The sequence below is a fragment of the Dama dama genome, chromosome 15, assembly GCF_033118175.1.
Source record: "Dama dama isolate Ldn47 chromosome 15, ASM3311817v1, whole genome shotgun sequence".
In the NCBI taxonomy this organism is placed as follows: domain Eukaryota; kingdom Metazoa; phylum Chordata; class Mammalia; order Artiodactyla; family Cervidae; genus Dama; species Dama dama.
In genome coordinates this window covers 57350290-57365662 of record NC_083695.1, presented here as the reverse complement: position 1 = coordinate 57365662, position 15373 = coordinate 57350290, and positions in this window count along the sequence as shown.

Genomic DNA, 15373 nt, shown 5'->3' with positions numbered 1-15373 from the left:
ATGATTAGTTAAACAAAACAGAACCCCCTTACACTCCACAAACACACACACATGCCAGTAACATAAGAGTGTAAAAAATAGAACACCAGGAGCGAATTCCTTTCTTCTATTTGAGTTGCAGTTTAAAGGGCTCTCAAGCACTGCTTTCCCCCAAAGTTGAGTAGAGTTTTATTAAAATAATTCGTTCAGGTTCTATGATCCAAGACCCCAAGTCCAGTGAAGGCTATACCATGAAATGCGCCTGAAGGCCCAAGTCAGTGCTCTTGTCAGGATCACGCTATGATCAAATGACCAAAGCTCTTGTGCAAACGGATACCCTACTCATTCTTTCAACGTGAGTTATCTCACAACAGACTCTGGGCCACCTGGCAAATGCTCTTTTGGTTTATCTGCCCTCCCATTTGTCAGACATAGCTGAAAATGTATAATTCTCATTTTGAGGTCAATCACTATCTCTCAGTTGCGTTAATCCCAGGTGGTACAACGGTAAAGAATCCACCTGCCAATGCAGGAGACACAAGAGACGAGGGTTTGATTCTTGAATTGGGAAGATCCCCTGGAGGAGGGCATGGCAACCCACTCCAGTATTCCTCCCTGGAGAATCCCATGGACAGAGGAGCCTTGTGGGCTGCAGTCCCTGGGTCACAAAGAGTCGGATATGACTGAGCATGCACAAGATCCAAGTATCTCTCAGCTGCATGAATCAATATGTGATGATTCTTTTCTTATAAATTGTTTTATTTTAAAATAAAGCTATTAAACTCTAAAATTAGTTGTAGTTAACTTTAAAAAAATTTAGAGGGACTTCCCTGTTGGTCCAATGGCTGACTCTGCACTACTAATGCAGGGAGGCTGGGCTTGATCCCTGGTTAGGGAACTAGATCCTGCATGCTATAACTGAAGATCCCTCATGCCTCAAAGAAGATAGAAGATTCTGAGGGCTGCAACTAAGATCTGGCACATCCAAATAAATAAACATCTCAATTTTTTTTTAATTTTGGGGAAAATATTTTAGACATTATTTAAACAGCAGAATGTACTTAGGTTTATACTTACGCACAAGGAAAATTAGAAGGTTTAAAAATAATGGTACAATATTGAGGTTGTTGGTATTATAGAAGGTATAATCTGTTTAGGTGAGTTCATAAATATTCATACCCTAAACTTATCAACTGATGAAGTTCTAGAGAATTTGAGAATCTACAGTACTAGTCCATTAACATCATGTTTCTTGGAACTTATCCCTTTCTTCTAGGTTATCCAATTTGTTGACATGTAATTGTTCATATTGGTTTCATTGGATCCTTTGTATTTCTGTGGTACCAGCTATAGTGTTGCCTTTTTAAATTTCTAGATGAATTTATTGAGTTATCTCTCCATTTTTTTTAGTCTAGTAAAAGTTGGTCAATTTTGATTTTCTACTCAAAAAATTAATTCATTGCTTTATCAATCTTTTCTATTGTTTTCTTATTACAGTTTTAACATGTCTTGGAGAAGGACATTTGGAATAAAAATTTTGAGGTGAGATGCCTCCAAATTTGTCCCAGGTTTGGGAATTTCTCTTTGTTTTCCAGGACTCCAGTGATGTGTACATTGTTTCTGTTTCAGCTCCAAAATTTCTGTTTGCTTTTTTAATGTTTTCTATCTCCTTGTTGAAGTTCTCATTTTATTCTTGTTTTCTCTCTTTCTTCATTCTATTTTTTGGCTGTTCTGAGTCTTCACTGCAGTGCATGGGCTTCTCTAGCTCTGATGTGGGTTCAGTTGCCTCACAGCGTGTGGGATATTAGTTCCTTGGTGAGGGATCAAATCTGAGTCCCCTGCATTGGAAGGTAGATTCTTAACCGCTGGAGCCCCTGGGAGATCCCATATTGTTTTCTCAATATCATCCAGTTATTTATTTGTGTTCTCCTTTGGCTGAGTATCCTTAGAGAAATTATTTATAATTGTTGTTGGGGAATTCCTAGGTCTCCATTTCTTTGGGGGAGTTACTGGAGGTTTACTGTATTCCTCATTCTTCATGATCCCTAAAGCCTTGTATTGGTGTCTGTATTTGGAGACGGTCATCTCTTCCAGACTTCATGATCTGATTTTGGTAAAGGAAGACTTTTACTGTGAGTGGGGACATGCTGAGGTGTGCCATGACCTCAGAGCTAGTTGTGTAGGGCACCAAGGGCAGGCGTGTGCGGCGGCTCTGGGTCCAGTGAGGAATGACGTCTCTTGGGTTCAGGTTGCTAGGATCCATAGCATGGACAACTGTGTGATCCTGGGTGAGTGTTGCAGTGTTGCACTCTGCTGTGACTGCATGGCCTTTCAGGGCCCTCAAAAATTGCCTGGAGCACCTGCAGGTCCAGCAGTTACGGACTGAGACAGGCAACAGTGGTGTCTGGAGAGGAGGCTGAGCACACAGCTGGCTGCGGGGGCCAGCTGCTGGTGCCTGTGTAGTGGCTGGGACTGATCGCAGACACCCAGGTGGTGGTGGGGGCTAGGGAGGCAGCAAGAGCCGGCCCAATTAGGGGCGCACAGTGGTTCTCCTATGGAGTTGTGGCCCTCTGCGCTCTGATTTGATATTTGTAAGGTAAACCAGAATTTCTTCATCAACTAGTGAAACTATGAGATATCTGATAAAGAAAGCAGCAATTTTATTCCCCACAGACTGGTCTAAGTGTAAATCCCAACTCCATTTGGTCCTGGTCCTGTGATATTTTTTATTTTTTTGGCCACACCATTCATCCATTTGTCATGTGGGATCTAGTTCCCTGAACAGGGATTGAACCTTCACCTCCTTCAGTGAAAGCTTGGAATCTTAACCAATGGACCACCAGGGAAATCACATGGCCCTGTGATATTTGTTAAACCTCTCAACCTCTCAGAGTCGATGCTAGCAAGATAAATGGGGAAATGTATGCAAATTGAATAAGCATGGAGTATCTGCTTAGGGAATTGTCTTTCCTGTCTCTTTTTCTTTTCCTTGAAGGATTCTGTGATATGGACTCAAGCTTAGTGGCTTGTTTTCAAATTTATTTCTAAATCAGAATTAAGGCATAGATTGTTAGAGCCAAAATTGCACATTTCAGAAATCATTTCATTCAATCTTATCACTTTAATTTAAAAATTATATAGTATGCACAATACATATTTGTGGTGAAACTTAAAACACTGTGAAACACATAGGATGAGATGTACATCCTGCTTTTCTTCCTGGAATTAATTCCTACTGATCATTTGATGTGTATATTTTAAGACACTTTTTATAAGTTTACATATATGCATAGTTATGTTGATAATTATACATACACATAACATTATTTACATGAATAAATAAATTTATTTACATACACATGTATATTTACATATTTATATACAGCTCTGGGAGTCTCTGTCATATAAAAGGTTTTTTCACGTCAATATTTTAAATTATCTCATTCAATGTAAATGTTGCATAAAGCTACCTTTTATGGCTGGATGGCATTGCCAACTAGACGGACATGAATTTGAGCAAGCTCCAGGAATTGGTGATGAACAGGGAAGCCTGGCATACTGCAGTCCATGGGGTCGCCAAGAGTTGGACATGACTGAGCGACTGAACTGACTGACATTGTATGTATCAAGATAGAGTGTTGTGCTAAATATTCCTTGTTGATGGCTTACAGCTTGTTTGTAGTGTTTTGTTATTATAAATAATACCATGCAATTACCCTTGTATGTATATACATATATATATATATATATATCTATAGCGAGCACATATGAGAGTATTTTTATAGATAAGATTTATAGATGTAAATACTGGGTCAAAGTACACTATCTACATTTCCATAGCTACTGCTTAGTTGCCTTCAAGAGACCAAATTAACGTTAAGTTCTCCTAACAGGACATGAACATGATTGTTTCTCCACATCTTCCTTCATCCATTATGCACCTTGTATATCTTTTTAATTTTGCCGGTATGAAGGGATCAAGACATCTCATTGTAATTTTAGTTTGCATTTTTTTTCTTTCTTTTTCTTTTTTGGCCACATTACACAGTTTATGGGACCTTGGTTCCCTGACCAGGGATTGAGCCCAGACCCTTGGCACTGAGTCCTAATCACTGGGCCACCACCAGGGAATTCCTCCATTGGCTTAAGTTATAATGAAACTGAGGCTTTTTTTTTTTTCTATCATCACCGTAGATTTAATGCATCTATAACTAAGGAGAGAAAATTTAGTATGGATATAAAATTTTTGAACACAATTAGTATACTTGTTCTTTTTTGGGTGAAAATAATAAATGCCATCTTTTTTGTCCATAATGCAGTATCATTTATATAAATTAAAAAATCTTTTTATTGGAGTATAGTTGACTTACAGTGTTGTGTTAGTTTCAGGTGTACAACAACATGAATCAGTTACACATGTACAAATAGCCATTCTTTTTTTAAATATATTCTTTTCCCACATAGGCCATTACAGCATATTGAATAGAGTTCTCTGTGCTATTACTAGTTATCTATCTTATATATAGTAGTATGTGTATATATATATCAATTCCATGAAAATGAGACTTTTAAAATGCTTTGGCTATTTGATTTTTTTTATGAATTGCTTTTGCAAATTATTAGCTTGTTTTCTCTGTTTTTCAATTTGTCTGGGCTTTTCATTTTCTATGAATATTGGTCATCAGTTTTTTTATGTATATTACACATATTTTCTCTTTTAAAATTTTCAATTGCAGTACCTTTCTTTAGTTATTAATTCATCATGTAGAAGATATTGTGAGTTAAGTCTCTTGAGGTCTTCACTTTGGGTTTCTGGATTTTCTGGATTTCAACATATTTCATATTCTTTTCAATATTTTCACAATATTTTTTTCTTAGAACTCTGAACCATTTGAAATTTATTTTTCAGTATGAGTAGATATGTTTAATGCGTATTTTTTTCTAAATAGTTATTTAATTTACCCAGTATCAATTATCATATAGTCTTTTCTGATTCCACTACTATAAAAGCCACTCTTACTCTTTCACCTTATATCACAAAATCCTGAAGCTTCTAAGCTTAGCATGATTTTCCTAGAGCAGTTCTTCTCAGAGGGTAGTGATTTCATCTCGCAAGGAAGCTTTGGCAGTGTCCAGAGACATTTTTGGATGTCACCACTGTAGGAATCTTACTCTAGTGGTAGAGGCCAGGGATGCTGCTAAGCATCTGACAGTGCACAGGGTGATCCCCAAAGAATATCCCAACCCCAACTGTCAATAATGCTGAGGTTGAGAAATCTTGGCCTAGAGTCATCACAGTGCTGTTTAGTTGCTAAGTCACGTCAGACTTAGCAACTCCATGGACTGTAGCCTATCAGGCTCCTCTTTCCATTGGATTTCCCAGATAAGAACGCTGTGGGTTGCCATATCCTTTTCCAGGGGGGATCTTCTTGAGTCAGAGATCAAATCTGCATCTTCTGCATTGGCAAGCAGATTCTTTACCAATGAGCCACGTGGGAGGCCCACAGAGTCATCGCAGTATATGAATATAAGCCTGAAAAGAGTCCTTAGAAAGTCCTTAGAAAAGGTGTGTGAACATATTTTTAAAATCAGCGTTTAAAACTATTGTTGTTTTGTATCTGTTGACAAATCCTCTGAGAGTTGTTTTGCAAATGAGCTTGTCACCATGATTTAGTACCTGTTTTGCAGGCAAGAAAAACAAAAGGTCTTTCCTTATTGTCATTTCTATGCAATGTTCCCTATTCTCATAACTAAAATTTTTTTTTATGCTCACAAACTGTAGAACACCATGTTTTATCCTCTGGATGACAAATACACATATTAACTGTGTGTTCATTTCAAAGCACTGGCTTTTACTGGATCAGGTGGGGACCAAGTTTTCAAACCTAATGTCACCTCTCATATGCAAGAAAATCAGACTGAGAATCATTTGATTGATGAGGCTGGTTTCAGTTCCCACCCTAAACCAATTGAAGCAGGGTATCTGGGCTTGGGGTCCAGGCATCAGTGTTTTTATCACATGAACCAGTTTGTCTGAGGAAGACTGGGGTTTGGGGGCCGCTGTCTTGCAGCACTCACAGACATCCTGCCTGCAGGAGGAGAAACTTTAATCTCTGTGCAGCAAATTGTTCCAGCCTTGTTCCTTCCCCAGAGATGAATTTGGTTCCAGATAGTGAGATAAGACTGGGGGCTTCCAGGGCTAAAGATTTTCCTTGTACTCACCAGCATAAAAAATGTAGTAAAATGATGATTCATAATGACTCACAATTTCTTTGAGTTTTTAAAATGTGTAAGGAGAAATCATAGGGTTGAAGAAACAAAAATGACAGCTAATGATAGTTTATTAGCTTCCTTTCATCTCAAGGTTGATTTAAACATTAATTATCATAAAACTGGACTGCACTTAAAAATTATAGTAAAGCCTAGGGAACAAGAGCATGAAGATTTGGTCTGAATGATGCTAGGTAGAAAACACCATGGATCACCTAAGTACACCCATTGGGACATCTTGCAAATAGTCTGATCAACTAAACTTTCCATGGTTTATTGAGATGTTTAGCATTTATGGCTACCCAGTACCAGAGATAAAACAGCTCTGAAAACAGCAATGACAGGGCTGAATTTCAAAAATTGCTTCAACAATAGTGAAAGAGTTTTCTTAAGTACATTTAACAATAAGGGGAAAGTTATCTTGAATTCTTTAAATCTTGGCATTCCCAATTTTTCAGCTTTTAATAGATTCATTATATTAATTATCAAAATGATTTTTTGAAGAACATGTCAAAAAACAGAAAATTTGCAATAAATTGACAAAAAAATTCTGGTATATCTTTCCAACAGGGAATATACAGCCTATTCTTAATCACATTAATACAGAACAAATGAAATATATCAAAACAAATAATAACAAATCCAGAAACTTCATGTAAACAATTTTAAAACAATGCCCTTAAAGACATAGAAGAAAAACAATTTTTTCTGCTCTTTCAAATCTATACTATACCTAATGAAGGATGGTATAATTGAGGATCATAAAAGACTCTAACTGTGATTGAGTTGCTTTAAACATTTTTTTTTTTTCAGGGCCATTGAAGGGGTAAGTGTGAGAATGTGTAGGTTTGGTTATGAAGCCTAGAAACACCAACTGAAGCCTTAGGTCACAGGGGCACCTTGCAGAGAGTCCCACCTGGAAGGGCCAGTCAACAGTAGTGGAATCCAACAGACCTGTGTTTAAATCCCAACTCTGCCTCTCACCAGCTGTGGACCCCTGGACAATTTTCTGATTTCCTTTCTTCTTACCTATAAATTGATAGCAATAATAACACCTTTTTTGCATCATCATTGTAAAGTTTAAGCAAAATATGTGTGTGAGGTGCACAGCATGATGCCTGGTACTCAGAGGCTACCTAATAAGTTGTTATTTATTGTTCTTAACCTTATTTCTAGGATTATGTTCAATTTGCCAGGCTTGAGGTGGAGAAGACTGGAAATAAGGCTGATTACTTGGAAATTCTCTACCTCATACTTTAATATATACATAGAACCTGGAATGGGCAACCCCAACAACAAGCCATGCTCTTTAGCTGGCAGAGTTTGCTGTATGGGGTTTAGGCAAAGCCAGTTGGACTGGCCAGGCTCCTCCGGGTGTCATGGGCTTTGCCATGACAGCACCTAGCAAGCGAGGAATTTGGAAGTTCTCCATCTAATAACCCGTGTGGACAGCCAAAGTAGAAATTTACTTTAAGGCTACATAATCTGGTTGCCCGTAGCAATGAAAATATCAAATTTATTATTAGCTGTGTGTGTACCTTGCACAAACCTTTTCTGAAACAGGCAAAGACTTTTAAAAGACCTTCCACATTTTGCCCTACTGGGGATTGTCCATCTGCAACACATTTCTGGAACCTGAAAACACTGACTCTGAACGTGTTTATGTGTGGCATGCCAAGTGGCTTCAGTCGTGTCTGACTCTTTGTGACCCTGTGGACTGTGGCCTGCCAGGCTCTTCTGTCCATGGAATTCTCCAGGCAAGAATACTGGAGAGGGTTGCCATGCCCTCCTCCAAGGGATCTTCCCAGCCCAGCGATCAAAACTGCATCTCTTGAGCCTCCTGCATTGGCAGGTGGGTTCTTTACCACTAGTGCCACCTACGAAGCCCAGAAGTTTTTATAAATTCATCTAAATACCCTTAAAAAATTTCCTTACTTATTTTTTCCCCTTTAAGAAGTCACTCCAGTTCCAGAACATCTTTTTCTGCCCTCTTCTTTCTCCAGTAGATAGTCAAGTGAGGAGAAAGACAAGCATATTCTCTTGCTTATAATATAAAATATGAAATAAAAAAGTTTTTCTTTCTCTTTCTTCCCAAAAGTTTATCACTTATTTTCCTCTTTTATTTAGCTAAATGTGCAATTCATTCTCTTTAAAAGAGATTTTTTCCCAATATAAATTTTTATAACTCTCTGATGGGAAATCTGGCAATAAGTTTTAAAAATTTAAGTATTCTTAATTCAGAAATTTATTTCCAGGAACTCTCAATAGTGAACAAAAATATTTTCAAGGAGCAGGGTGAAAAGTTGGAAACAGCACAAATAGCCACATGAGTGAAATGGTTACTGAAATTCTACTTTATCCTTACAACCCAATACTATTCTGTTATTACAAAAATATTATAAATGTTTTATCATAGCTAATGCAAATGTGTTTTTGTTTTAATGGGGAAGAATGAAGGCTACTACACAGTATTTATTGGCTATTTTTTAAGTTATAAGCAGACATGAGGAGAAATGGGACCAGAGGAAAATCTATCAAAATATTAAAAAGGAATTTTCTCTGGGGAGGGAGTTCAGTTACTGGTTATTTATTTATTTTTTTGTTAGCTTTTCTCTATGTTTAAAAAAATGTCTGTCATTAACAAATTTTACTTTTGCAATGATACAAGAACACAGTTATTTTTTTCAAACTTGAGAAAACATTCCCAAGCCTATTTTAATCTAATAGAAAGGCAGTGTCATTTAGGAGCAAGAAGAACTATAGCTGTGACCTACCTCAGCACAACGTCCATTCGCTGAAGGTTCTGGAATGCTGTCTCCTCCGCTCAGACACTGCAGTATAAAGGGAGGTTGAAGTAGAAGAGCAAGCAGTATACCTACCACACAAAGCTTCTTACCCTATAATCGGCCATCGTTCTAGTAACCAGCTTCACTGCCTCAGGCCTAAATTCTTCTGCAGTTGCTTTTATCTGTGGCTACCCTTTTCTCTGACGCCCTGGTGGAATTCATTAGGCAGTTTTCCCCAAGTGCAAATGTACAAGACTGGGCTATGGAAGATTTTAGCTGATACATGTGCATGGTATTAAATAATGTTGTATCACTTGGTATGAGAATTAGTCCCTGTATTAGTTTCCTATTGCTTCTGTAACAAATTACCACAAACCTGTCCTGTTCTTAGTTGCTCAGTTGTGTCTGACTCTTTTAGACCCCATGGACTGTAGCCTGCCAGGCTCCTCTGTCCACAGGATTTCTCGAGGCAAGAATACTGGAGTGAGTTGCCATGCCTTCCTCCAGGGGATCTTCCCCACCCAGGGACTGTACCCAGGAATCCTTCATTGCAGGCAAATTTTTCCATCTGAGCTGCCAGGGAAGCTCATCATATAAGTTTATTCTCTTATAGTCTGAAGGTTAGAAATCTAAGTTGGAGGGGTTGATCCAGTTGTATTCTTTCTGGAGACTTCCCTGCCTTTTCCTGATTCTAGAGACTTCCTGCATTCCTTGGCTCCTGGTGTATCACATCAATTCTGGTTGTTCCATTTTCATAGATCCCTTTTTTGACTTTGATCTTCTTGCCTCCCTCTTATAAGGACCCTTGTGATTACATTGGACCTATGCAGATAACCTAGAATAAACTCTCCACTTCAAGTATCTTAATCACATCTCTAAATTTTCTCTTGCCATATAAGGTAACATCTTCACAGGTTTCTGGGATTAGGACATGGACATCTTTTAGCAGGGTCGGGGGGCATTATTCACATTATTCATCCTACCATATTCTCTCTATGTAATTTCTTTCGCTCTTTTGAGTGCATCAAGAAGAAAGTATAAATTTGGTTTATGGCTCTTTTTCTAACACTTGTTAACTTCTCTTTCAAACGAAGAGCCCATATTGAACGAAAACAAGGCAGTTCCGAAACTCAAGTGTCCTGAATAGTAATCAGTTTTATTCTCAGTCATCTCCTTTTCACTGTTGCTATGTTTATGCATGCGCAGTCTGACTCTATGTGATCCCATGGACCGTAACCCACCAAGCTCCTCTGTCCACAGGATTTTCCCAGCAATACTGGAGTGGGTTGTCATGCTCTCCTCCAGGGGATCTTCTTGACCCAGGGATTGAACTCAAGTCTCCTGCCATCTCCTGCATCGCAGGTGTCTCCTTTACTGCTGACCCACCAGGGAAGCCATATTATGTTTCTGGTTATCCTCAAATTTTAGCAAATAATATTTTCCCCTCTCATTTACAGTAATTATAGGAAGTTTAGTTTAAAAAGTTATTTAATTAAATAGGCAAATTGATTTTGAGGCTTTTAAATAAGTAGTACTAAAGGTGACATACAGATGGGGCAAATATTGTGAATGAGGAATGTTAGCTAACTTTGATGAAGCTTATGGAGGGCACATAGGATTCCAAACACATTAACTTTCAGTTCAGCTGAGAACTGGTTTGGTTAGGAGAACAGTTGGCACACAAAAAATCCCTGGTGCTTTTATGTATACTTTATATGTGCATGCTGTGCATGTTCTGCCCGTAGTCCGAATCCCCGATCGGGAAAGAAGACTTCTCGAGACAATGCAACTTGCAATAGGGGAATTTATTACTGACTCGAGCCAGGGCCTCCCGCCCTCACCAAGGGTGTGAGGACGAAAAGGCCCCGAGCCCCAGTTCTCTCGGGTATTTATTGGGTACAATTATTCAAATGTAAGCAGCAGGTAGTTGGCGCAAGCGGATTGGTTACACAGTAGGTAGTTGGTGCAAGTGGATTGGTTACACAGTTGCAAGGCAATTTTTGTTGGCCCAATCCTTGGTGGGCTTTCAGCTTTCCCCTGATAGGTTCCCTTTTTCTTGCTAGGCACATGTTGATTGGCTGGCTCCAGGTGGCCTGATAATTATGTTACCCCGGGAAACCAGGCCTACTCCTAATCTAGGCTGCCTGTCATGGCATTAGCCATGACAGCCTCACAGTGCATGCTAAGTAGCTTCCATCATGTCTGACTCTTTGCAGCTCCATGGACTGTAGCCTGCCAGTCTACTCCGTCCATGGGATTCTCCTGGCAAGAATACTGGGGTGGGTTTCCATGCCCTCCTCCAGGGGATCTTCCTGATCCAGGGGTCAAACCTGTGTCTCTGGCACCTCCTGCACTGGCAGGTGGATTCTTTACCACTAGCACCACCTGGAAAGCCCCATACTTTATATAATGCTTTTAGTGATTGTACCGCACAATTGCACTCATCTCACACACTAGTAAAGTAATGCTCAAAATTCTCCAAGCCAGGTTTCAGCAATATGTGAACCGTGAACTTCCAGATGTTCAAGCTGGTTTTAGAAAAGGCAGAGGAACCAGAAATCAAATTGCCAACATCCGCTGGATCATCAGAAAAGCAAGAGAGTTCCAGAAAAACATCTATTTCTCCTTTATAGACTATGCCAAAGCCTTTGACTGTGTGGATCACAATAAACTGCAGAAAACTCTGAAGTTATGACCAACCTAGACAGCATATTAAAAAGCAGAGACATTACTTTGTCAACAAAGGTCCGTCTAGTCAAAGCTATGGTTTTTCCAGTGGTCATGTATGGATATGAGAGTTGGACTGTAAAGAAAGCTGAGCACTGAAGAATTGATGCTTTTGAACTGTGGTCTGGAGAAGACTCTTGAGAGTCCTTTGGACTGCAAGGAGATCCAACCAGTCCATCCTAAAGGAGATCAGCCTTGTGTATTCATTGGAGGGACTGATGTTGAAGCTGAAACTCCAGTACTTTGGCCACCTGATGTGAAGAGCTGACTCATTTGAGAAGACCCTGATGCTGGTAAAGATTGAGGGCAGACGGAGAAGGGGACAACAGAAGATGAGATGGTTGGATGGCATCACCGACTCGATGGACATGGGTTTGGGTGGACTCTGGGAGTTGGTGATGGACAGGGAGGCCTGGCATGCTGCAGTTCATGGGGTTACAAAGAGTCGGACCTGACTGAGTGACTGAACTGAACTGAACTGATGCTGGCAAAGATTGAGGGCAGGAGGAGAAGGGGACAACAGAAGATGAGATGTTTGGATGGCATCACTGACTCAATGGACATGAGTTTGGGTAACTCCGGGAGTTGGTGATGGACAGGGAGGTTTGGCGTGCTGCGATTCATGGGGTTACACAGAGCCAGAGCTGACTGAGCAAATGAACTGAACTGAACCATACTATTTTCATCATTATTATTTGTATTTGGGTTGGCTCTGTGGGAGGTATGATGATACTGATGAGATTTTTGTTTGTTTTATTTTAAAAGTGACTGAAGTTTTGATGGGACTAAAGTTCTGTTACATGTTGACATTGGTTAGGACAAGTATTTCTTAACCTATCAAAAATACCAACAATCTGTTTGCATTCTACCCCAAAGCACTTAAATCACACAGAACTCTAAAATGTAATGAGAATCACATCAATGTTTTGTAATCATGGGCAGAGAATTGTCTAGTTAAGTCAGTGGAAGCTTTTAGAGAACTGACATTTCCCCTTAGGTCCCTATACATGTTAGTGATGGCATCAGCATAAAATTCAGCTTTGGTTGAGCTGTTGTTGTTTAGTCGCTAAGTTGTGTCTGACTCTTTGTGACCCCATGAACTGTAGCCCACCAGGTTCCTCTGTCCATGGGATTTCCCAGGCAAGAGTACTGGAGTCGGTTGCCATTTCTTTCTGCAGGGGATCTTCCTGACCCAGGGATCGAACCTGCATCTCCTGCATTGGGAAGCGGATTCTGTACTGCTGAGCCACCAGAGACAAGGAATTAACTCAAATTGTAATTCTACATTCTCTTTGAACCAATAATTCTGGTTCAAAGATAATTTATCTTGTAGGTACAAATGACATTTGTATAAAGTTTAAGCTGATATTTGTACAATATTTTCTACAATACTGTGTGTAATTATTACAAAAAAATCCTACTTCATCATAATCTCTATTGATGAATTTCCATGTAACCTTTAATAATGTTCCATGTGAGCTGATGGAGAATGATTTCCAAGAGATAGTAAGTGATTATAGCAAGACATGGTAAAGAATGTACAATATGGTACCAAAAGGAGAAGAAACTAAATGGGTATCTGTGGATTCATTTGAATAAGCATACCATAATCTGTAGAAAGACACACAAAAATATTGCTAAGAATTAGGTGTCTTTGAAGGAAAGAGTGTATGATAAGGAATTGGGAGAAAGAGAAAAACTTACCTTTTATTCCCTATTTTTATCTTTCAGATTTTGTGCCTATGTATGGTAGAATGGAGTATCTTCCCCAATTCTTCATTCTTGTGTAATAGCATTTTATATCCACACTTTTTGGCATGTGGTTTGAAGTTTCTTCCTGTAGGTGAAGCAGACTACTCTGCACCATTGAGGTAAGGCTTGGTCCTGTGATCTGAATTAGCTGAAGGCATGTGAACAAGCAGAGGTTCAAATATTCTAGTGTGATCTCGTTCACTCTCTTGTGTTCTTGGGATCTGTCAGGATTATGAAGGACATAATCCTGAGGGCTGCTAGTTCCAGAATGAAGAGAAGGTATGGAGCAGACCAGGACCCAACTTACAGCTTTCAGCCAAGGCCAGGTGATCTGTGTAAAATGAAGCCACACCAGCCAAACTGTGGACTTGTGAGCATAAAAAATAAATGTTTGCTGTTGTAAGTCACTGAGTTGTTTATTGCACAGGACTGTTGTAGCAGTAGCTGAATAGGACAAATCCTACTGAAACTCTCTTAATTGACCCTCGCTTAATCAGATTCCTATATTAACCAATGCCCTTTTTTCTATATGTAAACATATTAACTGATGGTCAAAACCTCTTAAATATTCATAACTAGTAGGCTAATCTATTATAGTCACATCCTTCCACTCCTTCCAGTTGAATCATATACTTACTAAGAGTTAGATATCTGTTCTCAGTCTTATCTATTTGTTCTATCAATTGAGTTATTGATAACTCATAGTTATCAATGAGTTTTGATTAATTTAATTAAATGTGACTAAAATAGAATGTGGGCTTCCCAGGAAGCATTAGTGGTAAAGAACCTGTCTATCAATGCAGGAGATGTAAGAGACACAGGTTCAGTTCCTGGGTCGGGAAGATCCCCTGGAGGAGGGCATGGCAACCCACTCCAGTATTCTTTCCCGGAGAATCCCCATGGATAGAGGAGCCTGGCAGGCTATGGTCCATAAGGTTGCAAAGAGTCAGACATGACTAAAGCAACTTAGTATGCATGCATGCAAAATAGAACATATTGTTTGTATGAAAATTACCATGTAATCTTTGAACGAGCTCAACAAAAGTGACTAAAAACTGTGATAAAATTAGTTTAATCTTGGTAAATAAATGCTATAAAGATATAAAAGGATTTTCATTTAAACTTGCTTCCCAAATTTTAAAAAATTATAATCCTTTTTAAATACACTAAAACTAAAAATGATCAATTATAGATTATTTATTGGAGAATGATTATATGGTATTCAGCATTCAAAGACCTTGACCCTGCATGCAAATATCTGTGAATTACTACACTTATTTGTTTTAAGTTAAACTGTTGAAAGTATGTATTATGCATTATTTATTAAATTTATGATTCCTTGAGGCTCATAGACAGTTTTCCATTCATTACATCTTCATGGAAGGAAAGGTCTTTTCCAGGTTCGCACCTGGAATTCATTTAGGAATGAATTCATTCAGGAATATAGAACTGACACTAGAACTTCATGCTACTTTTGGAACTCTGTACTGAGCCCTAGACTCAGTATCTGGCATCAGTTAGAGACTGAAATAAAGCAAGACTTTAGAATTCCTAGTGCCTCTCTTGCTGGTCCTCAGTTAGCCTTTCAGAAAGCTGCTTTAAATGTTAAAGGGTATGAATGCAGTAGTATAAATTCTACTTTGATAATGAAGACATAATGGCTGATCAGTTCAGTTTATCTTTAAAGCAAAACAAGAAAGAATGAGCTTTCAAATGCTATCACTTAAGACTACTGTCTATGAGTTCTAGTACACTATTTTCAAAAAGCTTTATTCAATTTAACCTTGTTTTAAAGACAGTAGTCTAAGTGAATAATTTTAACAACTAGAAATTCAGTTTATCCTAATCATCCTCAATCT